This window comes from Agelaius phoeniceus, chromosome 5, assembly GCF_051311805.1.
Source record: "Agelaius phoeniceus isolate bAgePho1 chromosome 5, bAgePho1.hap1, whole genome shotgun sequence".
NCBI classification, from domain to species: Eukaryota; Metazoa; Chordata; class Aves; order Passeriformes; family Icteridae; genus Agelaius; species Agelaius phoeniceus.
Genome location: NC_135269.1, coordinates 58845277 through 58856916, shown reverse-complemented (window position 1 = coordinate 58856916; position 11640 = coordinate 58845277).

Sequence of the window (11640 nt, the reverse complement as noted above, 5' to 3'; positions counted from 1 at the left end):
ACTATCTGAGTTGGTGAAGGCTGGTGATGATCAGAGAAAGAAGGTTCCAAGTAGAAGGTTCCATTCCCTTGTCCCTGCCCCATAGAAAGATGGGGCTGGAGCACATCTCTAGAGAGCAAAAAGCAGCTGTGTTGTGCCTTGCCAAGGGCCCAACTCATGTAAAGACTTAGGAGAGATCCTACTGGAAAATCCCCTGTAGGTCTGGAGGTGGGGTTGACACCTGGAGGTAGATCTAAAGACCACCCATCTGGACTGTGTGTCCCTGCAAAGAAACCTAGAAAAGGTTTGTCCTGTGCTTCAGCACAAGATTTTCTTAACCAATACCAGCCTGGAAGTCTTTGATACACAGCTTCACCATCAGATGACAAACACATGGTGTTGGGCTTTTAAAGCAATGTCAATCCCAACAGCAAGAGGAAGTAGAGGGAGGGATTGTGTCACAAACAATTGCTTGTTTACTCCACTTCTTTTTCTTCAAAATCATTGATGTTCAGAGTTTTTTGCCTCAATAGCAGCTGCTTGTTGATTGACTCTCTTGACCTAAGCCAACTCAGCTTGAATCAGTGTTTAAAACTTAGATTTCCACCTGTTTTACTCACCATGTCTTTTTTCTCCTGTCTCTCTTTTTTTCCGTCTTCACTGCTTTAAAGTTTCCAGAAACCAACAGACCTATTTTTTTGTTTTTGATTCTGACTTCTTCCTACTGTACTTCAAGATTTTTTTTCTTTCTCTGCCATTTTTAACCTCTTCTGCATCTTTTTATTTTTTTCTCTCCCGCTCTTATGTTATCTACAATAGTACTATCAAGGCAAACTTCTCTAATAGCCAGTTTTGGAGAGATGAATGTAAGACAAATGATGATACAGTGATGATTCTTTCCCACTTGCCATTGCTCCTAAGAAATCACCACCTCATTCACAGAACTGTGTCTTTGATAAGTGGTAAATATATTCACCAAATTGTATTCTTGAATAGCTCTTGTTCATTTAGAGAAGGTCCACTTCTTTACCATTAGAAAAATATAGACCACTTAATTTCCCACTTATTAGGTATTTCCCTCTGAAATCAAATTATCACAAAGATTAGTGTACAGATGCAGATTTGCAACAAAAAGGTAACTTTAACAGTCTTCAGTGTTGAGAGTAAGCACACACGTTTAGTCTAGCCAAACCTTTCACACTTTCTTAATGTGTTTACATTGTCGTGGTTTTGTGAAGAATACCAGTGTCATGGCTCAACTCAAGATGCAGTCCTTTATGTACTCTATTACCTCCCCAAACCTGTACACTTACATGCCTCCCTGTGGGCTGTTTGGCTGTGCTCCCCTAGGACATATTGAGGATACCTCTACTATCAATTAACAGTGGGTACCTGCCCTTTCTGTGCTAGCCACTCAATGTCACGTAATGTCACCTATGCGTGTTACTGTCAGAGCTAGAAGCTCCACGCATCCCAAACTGCACTGTTAATGTCTTATAGGAGACTGAATGCTACACCATCCTTTTTTACGTCATCTATTTCATATTAACACTTTCTACAAAAAGTGCCTTAGTTTCTATTGACAATACCATATGTTGCATTCTGTAATTCAAGACCTCACATTTATGTTGGCATTACACGTGGGAGTGTGCCCCTCAGGGACATCATTTTCTGTAGTGAATGCTTTGGTACAGGCAGCATGCCCAGTTCCTATGTCAAGGTGGTATTCACACCATCTTCTTTAAGCATGTAAGAAGTGTTGAGGCAGGAGCTACAACTGCCTACTACATGGTCAGCAGAGGGGCTCTTCTGCTCTGCTAAATAAGGGAGCACTAGTGAGAGAAGTCGAGTGCTGATCCATAAAAGGTGTCAGTGCAAAATTGTAGAATGTGGTATTCACATGCCGTCTGAACAGAGAGAAGCTGTGAGACAAGCTGAGAAGAAGGAAAACACAATTCTTATCTCGCTTGCTGTGTTGTGCTAAAGTAGAATGCAATATGGAGATTGTTTACCCAAGGCGAGGATGTTTTTGTTCCCTTGGCCTATCAGGGCCAACAAGTGTGTGTGTGTCAGACTGTCACAGGACAGTCACAAGGAATATCAGAGATGAGTGCAGTTCTGTGCAGTTGTGAGCAAGAGTGAGTGCATGGCAGATTCAATTTAGATGAAATGTATATAGTAAAATATAATAAAGTAATTCATTAGCCTTCTGATGATGGAGTCAGATGCATCATTCTCTCTCCCTCACCAATGCTGGAGTCGCCTTTGATTTACAATAGTAGATCACTTCAGTCTCTGTTTTGGAACAACCAACAGGACCTGAAACAAATCCTAAGAGTGGCTGGGCATACATTGCTCCTGGGATCATTCCCAGCAGGCAGTATGAACATGGCTGCACCAGTTGTGGTTTTCTGTCTCATGCAGTCATCCAGTGTAGTCCCAGCACTACTCATGCCACATGTGCTCTTGGTGATGTACAAACACTTTTTGTACAGAGGGCAAAGCTGTCTTCTTATCCAGCATACCCCTGTGCTCCCTCAGGTAAATGTCCCAGGAGAAGCACAGAACGACCTGTCCAGGCTGACCTACAGTTCCCTGTATCTTGTCTTGCCTTTAAAAATAAATGTAACATTAACCATCTTGCAGTCACCAGGTCCTCTTCCACTTGCCATGATTTTCTGTAGATGATGGACAGTGACCTTGCTGGCCAGCAATGCCAATGCTCTTGAGTGACCACCACCTGATTCCATGGGTTTGAATGCCCATGAGATGTCTCAGTGCTCCCTAACTGCTGTTTTCTCACTGCCCTTCTGTTCCCCCCATGCTGATATGTGCAAAGGCCAGACAGCATGATTCACATGTGCCAACTAGTGCAAAAAAGCTGCTGATTACTTCACCCTTCACAATGCTGTCTGTCCCATCCATCTGTGGACCCATCTTATACCCATGTTATCTTTTTTTACCTTACTACCCTTTATGTCCCTCATTAATTTTAGTTCCAGCTGGGCTTTAGCTTCCCTGATTTATTCCTCAGTGCCTAAGCAGTGCTTTTTGGTTTTGCTTCCTGCATATTCCCTGTCTGTATTGTAGTTCACCTGGATGGTCCTTGCCTAGCCCATGGGCTGTCAGCTGGAGCTTCCTGTGCTCCTGCACAATGGTGCAGGATGCATGAGCTCTCATTAAGTTCTCTCTAAAAACCAATTAGCTCTTCTGGGCACTCTTCCCCTTCACAGCTGCTTCCCACAGGCTATTTCCTGAATAACTCAATCTCCTCACTCAGGGTCTTGTGGCTCACCTTCCTGGCTCTGCTACATCTGTCACCTCACGACTGCTGCAGCCTGTGACAAACCACCTACAGCCTGAGCAGTGCTCTGTGACCCTCTCAGCCCCACTTCTTCCCTGCTCCTCAGCAGAAAGCCAAGCCAGCATGAACAAGTCAGTGATGACTGCCCTGCTCTTGTGCCAGGAAAATGCTACAATTGCACTCTAAGAACATCCCAGGTTGCCTGCCCAGGGCTGCCCCTCCGGCAGACAACCAGGTAGCTGAAATCCCCACCTGAGGGGACAAGGTGGGGACAGGGACCAAGCTGGAGCCTTCAGTCCCTGCCTCCTCCTAGTCTGCAGTCTGTAGTCCTCATCTACCACAACATCCCCCAGGTTGTTCCTTGCTGTGATCCTGACCCAGAAACTCTCAGCAGGTCTGTCTCCAGTTTGATACCGGGGCAATGCATTTGTCAAGGAGCTCCTTAATGTAAAGCATAACACCCCAGGCTCTTCTCCACCTGTCCTTCCTAAATCCTGTGTATCTATCCACGGCCACATTCCAGCTGTGTGCAGCACACCATAAAATCTCTGTGTCCCTGACAGCAGCCCCTGAAACTGTGCCTGGCAGTGCAGCTGCTCCTCCTGACTGCCAGGCACCGGGCACCACCGAGGGCAGCCTCTGAGTGCCTGCCTTTAGATGCAAGCAAAAATCAGATGGGCTCAAATCTGCCTCATTTAGGCATATAATTTGTAGCTGCAGAGAGAAGCAGGTGCAGAAATTTTGCATCATTAGTAAAAACAGCCTGGTACCTTGGAAAGCTGCTAGAAAGAGGACCTGTGTGGTTAACTCCCATTCTTTCACACAGAGCACCATCAGAAGTGCCTCCTACATATATCCAGGGCCATGTGTTGTTAGTGCCATATTGAAAGCAGAGTCCTCACTGAACTTACAGATACTTTTTAAAAGTCAGTGGCATTGCTTTGTGATGGGAATTAGTGACTGTTCAACACTTCCTACTAAAAATCCAAACTTCCCAGGGGATTAGCACATCCACATATCAAATGCTTTGAAGGGGTCAAAAAATCACTATTAATGCAATTTTCAAGAGTCTTTAATGTTAAATTTAATATTATCACCTTGGCCCCTATGCTGCTTGTCAGAGAATTGTTAAAATTTCTGGAGGAAGTTACAGAAAACATTTCACAGAGGACCTATTCCAAAGTGCAGCAGATTTTAATACTTACAGCAGAACAAAATAGATTAAAAAAACCCCATCCAGCTACATTGGTGGAAATAGGACTTTTGAAATACAGATAGAGAAAGAAATAAGCAAGGAAGCAATTACAAATGACAGTGCACTGCAGCTACATCATTTTTCTCAGCAACAGAAAGTACTGGTTTTCAACTTGCACATCCCAGTATGATGTCTGGCATGTATCAGTCAGCTTTAGGCACTCTGAATGTATTTTGCCTTTGTACAGGTGTTGCCATTACATCGCAAGAGGTCTATTGTCATTATATTGCAAGGGTTCCATATTGCTAGAGTTTTGTACCTCCTTGCTGATTCTTGTAGGGAGCTCCTCCAAGCATTGACTTTCATCTTCTCTCAGTAGCCAACTGACTCCAGTTTCCCTCAACCAACCAATCTACTCTTTTATAACATTCTTCTTCAGGCTACAGCTGTGGCCTGTTAAAGTCAGGCCTGCTCCTAATCATTAATAATTAACCCAGCTGCAACACTTTAGGGGGTAAGATTACATTCTATACTACCTTTATTTACTTATATTCTATCCCCCTACATACAGGGAATTCACATGGTACAATTTCCTTCTCAAAGTTGCCTATCCCTCACAGTACAGTCCTCTCAGAAAAAATCCCACTGAACAAATTTTGAGGGAATTCATAATCTGTCATATCCAAAGGGTCAACCAACCTAATGAGTCAGTGCCTGGATTCTTCCTGGTCTGATTCCAGTTTCATTTGCAAACTCAGAGAAAGCACTTCTGTACAGTGCTCTGCTCTGAGGTAATGCAGTGTCAGGGCTGACAGCAAAGCCAGCTTTTAACCTGCAGCTTCCAGAATATGGCTTCCACTTCCTGGAACTTTAATTTGATGGAAATACTTTGCATTGATGAGGTGAGAGTTTATAAAGTAGTGAATTCATACCAGGTCAGTTGCTACTTTTCCAGGGATGGAGAATAGCATTTAGTCATAAATAAGCCTGAAAGCCTTTCTGATTTATTTTTCATTAAATGATAGACAACTGATATTCTGGTCTTACATAATCTGTAGAAGGATTTGGTTAGAAGCACTGTCCGCCTTTTATGGAAATGGGCTCTCATAATAAAATTTGTTTAGTGAACTGTAGGGGGATAGAACATAAGTAAATAAAGGTAGTATAGAATGTAATCTTACCCCCTAAAGAGTTGCAGCTGAACCAATTATTAAAGATTAGGAGCAGGCCTGATTTTAACAAGCCACAGCTGTAGCCAATAAGAAGAGTGTTATAAAAGAGTGGATTGGTTGGTTGAGGGGAACTGGAGTCAGTTGGTGACTGTGAGGACAAGGAAGAGTCAGTGCCTAGAGGAGATGCCTACAAGAAACATCAAGCAGGTACAAAACTATAGCAATATGGAACCCTTGCAATGTAATGATCACAGTGAACAATAGAATGAAGGAGGTTTGGACCAAAATTAATGGGTCTGCATGTAGTTATCTTCCTCTTGTATGTCTTCTACGTACACCAGATGCAAGGTGTGTGCTGGAATAGAGAGAGTATTACTCTGATTCCAAAAACCTGAACTGACTGAGAGATGGCCTGTTGTCATTCTGGGCTTCCCTGCAGCACTTGAGGAGGTTTTTGTTTGGCAGACAAACAGCTGTGTTGGCATACATCTGTTTGAAGATACAGTGTATGAAGAGCATTCCTGGTATCCCTGGAATCTCCTGGGTAGTGTTGTGCCAAGTCCTTGATTTTGATGTTGCCAGGTGTTGTAACTAAGTAATTATGACTTTTACAGGGTAATAATGACTTCATAAGGATTGTAAACTGGCAAAGCATCTTTGCCAGTTTACATCTTTGCCATTTTTTACGTTTGTGCAAGTACGCAAATGTAAAAAATCCAAATTGTGCCATGATAAAAGTCTGCATCCCCTTCCACCCCCACTCTCCATTTTGCACTGGCTTTTAGTGTGTGCTGGGCACTGAATTTTAGAGCAATGCATTTAAATGCACAGCCTGACCCTCACCCCTGGACATCTGCACAGATGTCAGTGCACAGCTCTCTATCTCATGGCTGCAGATGCAACTATTGGGGCACGCTGGATTAGCAGCACATTTTCACACGTGCTGCTGCTGCCTGTGCCAGAGACTGCTGCAGTCAAATCTTGTTAGATCTTCCTTCTAACAGCCGAAGGAAAGGCAGAAAGGAACTGTTCTCCTGCCAAAAACTGAGTTCCTGCTCTAAAGCATAAAAAAGTTATAGATTTTAAAAAGAGAGAGAAAATTTAACTTTGAGAAATGTGCTTCTTACAATTGCATTTTCAATAGGACTGATGTGGGTTTGCTGGAATTCATATTTATAGAAAGAGAGTGAAATTATGCAAAATGTGAGCTCAGATGGTTCCTTTGGTAAAGTTACCTGTGATGTGATATCTTAGCAACTTTAGCTGTACTGCTGCCAGTCTGTCAGGCAAAGAATGCTTCATCTTGTAGTTTGTCAGCTTCTTTCTGTCATCAACCCTCATCCATACCCTCCTCCTGTGCTAAGACTGTAACTATTCCTACATTTTAAGTGATTTATCTCTTAACACTTGACCAGTGGGATTAAACACATGGCACCAGTGCATTCCTTATTAATAAATTCTGATGCTACTTTCATTTGGAAAGGATTTTACAGAGGAGGTCAATAGTGATGTCCCAGTTTATAGTTTCAGATAAATGCAGTAGAAGGTAAACAACAGGCTAAAAGCTTCACTGCAGAGCAGGACACTCAGGAATAAGAGTACTTTATAGCAGCATCCAGTCAAGGAGAGGTTGTGTGTATGAGAGGTGACTTCTGCTGAGATATTGGAGAAGGATCTAATTGGGATCTGTACATAAAAATGAGAACCCAAATCAAACACTGGAAGGATTACAAACAACTAAACTGCACTGAGAGCTCAGAGATAGGCACATTCAGATAAATGAATGACTCTGTCAAGATAAAGAAAATGGCTGGAGAAGGAATGTCATGTGGGGACCAGCAAACTATAGAATATATCGGAAAGTGGCTTCTTTCCAAAGAGACCAAACAACATTGTAGTAGGATGAAGTTTGGAACAAAAGGAAGTCTTATAGCGATACATTTCTTATTTAAAATAGTTTCTAAACTCCTTTTTTCAGATCCTGTTTTTCTCTAGTAGAGAATTCCTTACAGTCTCAATGTTATATTACCCACACATACGTGCAAACTCAACAAACTGGTGTGATCATGAGTCAGGTTTTGTATCTTCTCAGTAGGAAGAAATACTTTTTGTAAAAAGTTGTACCCCACCAAGGTTCAGTAAAGGTTTCTGAACCTTGAGATTGCAAGAAAACTTAACTTGTAAGAAAAGGTTCTGTCATTGCTTTTCCAAGTTTTCAGACATTATATAAGCTGCTATTATAAACTGTATTTGCTGATCTTTTTTTGCATATTCAGTTAGGTGATTTCCCTCAGCCCAGCACAGTAGTATTTCTCCACTCTTATAGCAACTCTGTGTGGCAAAATAATTGATTATCAAAGCAGCATCAGAGTTTAAGGCATCATTACAATAACAAACAAGAAATTAGTTTACAAGTCTAAAAACTAAAGGGGTTGGACACTGTATTGCTGAAACCACATGAGGCTAAAGACCTCATGCCCACATGCCCACCCCCACAGCACCAACTGAGATGGGAAGAATTCTTGGTTTGAGGATTTGCTCCTTGTATTACTCCTTTTTTTTTTTGTGAAACTAGTTTTATGTAAATCATATACCCATCACTGATAAAGCTGATCTTCTTTTGCCACAGAATCCCATCCTTTTCTGCCTCACTGTCTGTCTAGCTCTTGTGTTCTTGTCTGCACATCAACCCAATTTCCTTTAAGAATCCATCTTTTCCCTATTAAACCTATAATCTTCTTGAGAGGTGCACAAGAGATTTCCTGAGTCCTGGGCTGAAGCAAATCCATGAATCTGGCCTCCCACTTCCTGGGTGAGGCTACTGACCACCAGAGTATCACACCACAGACCTAGAGCATCTCTCTGTGAATCTTGGCTGGAGATTTCAGCACTCATCCACCCCCTTCTGAGGGTCTGCAAAGACAGGAGCTTACTCCTCTGTTCTGGTCTGGCAGAGTTCTGGGCACATTACAAAGTCCTCAGTAATTTTCTGGAAGACATTTTCTGATTTATGCCATGTATCAACAAAATAAAAGCAGTAAAATCTTGTGATTATTCCTGCTCTCTATTGAAACACAAAATTTTGAGTTTTTGAAAGCTGGACAAGTTCTTTGATCTACTTCACAACATCCTGGCAAACATTTGTGCAAACACACCTTAAAGGAGAGAATGAGAAAGTGCTGTGAATCTTAACAGTGTTTCAATTAAATACTCAATCTCTTGAAAGCATAACATCATAGCTAAAATCCACTCAAATCCTTCTTTGAATCTGATGCCCTGTCTTAGATTACTGATTATACCTACTGCATTTTGAGTTAATGTGAAATCATCTATAAGTCAGCTTTTATCATGAAATGCAGTACTATAGGTGATCACAATAGTGAAAATCTACAAACAAAACAAATGTTCCATCTTTCTCATGAAGTCAGTCTTCAGTGTAATGCATGAACTCTCACAGCTGAACTTTTTGTTGTCTTTCTTCAGGGAATCCTTTTAAGAGAGAAGCTTGACAGCATGATCTGATGAGAAATTATGTCTGTTTGTGCTTGTGTTGGGACATCAATTGAAAAAAATAAAAGCTTTTTGTTAGCTCTCTTGAGTCTCTATTAACTGCAATGTACAGAATGCCTCCAGCATCTGTGGTGCCTATTAAAAAGATAGGTTGTTTTTGTGACAGCCAGCTGTTGTGACAGTATTCTGTAAAAGCATTCCTTCTAGCTGGCTAGGGATTTGGTGTGAATGTTTTCTGTTTCATGCACTGTGTCCCACATTTTTATTTGGAGCTTACATATAAAAAAAACTAATGAGTGTTATGCTTGTTAGGCAAGTCTGGAGACTTCTGGAAGATTACAGCTTCTCTCCTGCTTGTGCTGTAGAAATGTAAGCCAGTCTGCTCATGGAGAGCTGCTGGACCTGAGGGGACAGTTCCTGGTAGCCCACCTATTTGATCAAGGGAAGATGGTTGATGTAATCTTTTTGGATTTCAGTAAAGCTTTTGATACTGTCTCTCATAATACCCTTCTGGACAGAATGTCCAGCATTCAGCAGTTCAACCAGGGAAAGTGCCAGATTCTGCACCTCGGATGGGGCAACCCTGGATATATGGACAGACTGGAGAATGAGAGGCTGGAGAGCAGTGCCATAGAAAAGGACCTGGGGGTCCTGGTCAATGGAAAGGTAAATATGAGTCAGCAGTGCCCTGGCAGCCTGGAGGGCCACCTGTGTCCAGGGGCCATCAGGCACAGCAGCACCAGCTGGGCAAGGGAGGGGATTGTCCTGCTCTGCTCTGCACTGGGGTGGCCTCATCTCGAGTGCTGGGGGCCGTTTTGGGCCCCACAATATAGAAAAGACATGAAACTATTAGAGAGTGCCCAAAGGTGGTGAAGGACCTTGAGGAGAAGCTGTGTGAGGAGTGGCTGAGGTCACTGGGTCTGTTCAGCCAGGAGGAGACTGAGGGGAGACCTCACTGCAGTTACAGCTTCCTCATGAGGGGAAGAGGAGGGACAGACCCTGATCTCTGCTCTGTAGTGACCAGTGACAGGACCTGAGGGAGTGGCCTGAAGTTGTGTCAGGGGAGGTTGATGTTGGATATTGGAAAAAGGTTCTTCCCTCATAGGGTGGTTGGTTGGGCTCTGAACAGGCTCCCCAGAGCATTGGTCACAGCACCAGCCTGACAGAGCTCAAGAAGTGTTTGGACAGTACTCTCAGGCACATGGGGTGACTCTTGGGAATGGTGTTGTGCAGGGCTGGGAGTTGGGCTTCATGATCCTGGTGGGTCCCTCCCAACTCAGCATATTCTGTGATCACTTCATTCTCGATGCTAGAACCTGGAACTGTTTCTTGCTTTAGTACTGGGTTGGCCCCTATTGGTCTTTACTAAAATAAGGAATGCCCTGTGCCAATCATACCCTGTTACCCAAATATTGACTAAAAATAACGGAATGTTAACATGCATTTAATTATTATCTAGTTCAGGCTTCTCCCATGCTCAAACATGCAAGCTGATCTATTGTATTTAGAAATCTACTGCCACATCTCTCTCTAACTGGATTACCTATATAGACATTATTACACTGATATTATAATTAATTTTAGTAACTACAGCTCACTATTTTATTTAGTTGATATTATCTGGACCAGTATCAGTATGTCACAGCTTGCTTTGAGGCAGAGGCAAACCACCAAAGATGCTGTGTGCAGCTGGCCATGTTGGACTTTGCTCCCTCTTCTAATTTTTAAATTCACATGGCTATGACTAGTACTGCTTACAAGGTGTGGGCTGGTAACTGATCCAGTTAATTACCAAAATTCTCTGGGTACTGGCTGGCCTCATTATAAGAATCTCTACAGAAGACAGTTAAGTCAGAAGGAAAATTTTGTCTTATCCATGTACATGCCAACATAGAAGAAGTACAAATTATAATATTGTGATATTATGACATATACTTTTCTCCAAAAATGCATTGCATCTGGAAGGCCCTTCCATGCTCATTAGCAGCAAAGCTTGCCTGGATCCTCACGGAGCCGGGCATCTCTCCCTGCTGACAGGATCTGCCAGACTCTGCATCCCGGTGAAAAATCCCCAAAAAGACTGTTTAAAAGTGGAATTAGCAAAACACGATGCTCTACTTCAAGCACAAACACGAGAACAAGCTCTAAACTCTGCTCCTACATGGTAAGAAACCTGTTCCCCTCTGAACAACTGCTGGCAATTTCCCCTTTTTTTGGAACAGAATCACAGAATTGTTAGGGCTGGAAAGGACTGGAGATCATTCAACGCCCCCGCTAAGACAGGGTTAGCTAGAGCAGGTTACACAGGTTCCGTCCAGGTGGGTGTCAGTGTCTCCAGGGAGCCAGACGTCCCTGGTCAGCTCGTTCCAGCGCTCTGAGGCAGCAGCGCCGGCTCCAGCTCCCGTGCAGCGGGCACGGACGGGGCGGGCAGGCTCGCTCGGAGCCCCGGCAGCGACAGCCAGGGCAGCAGCGCCGAGGGG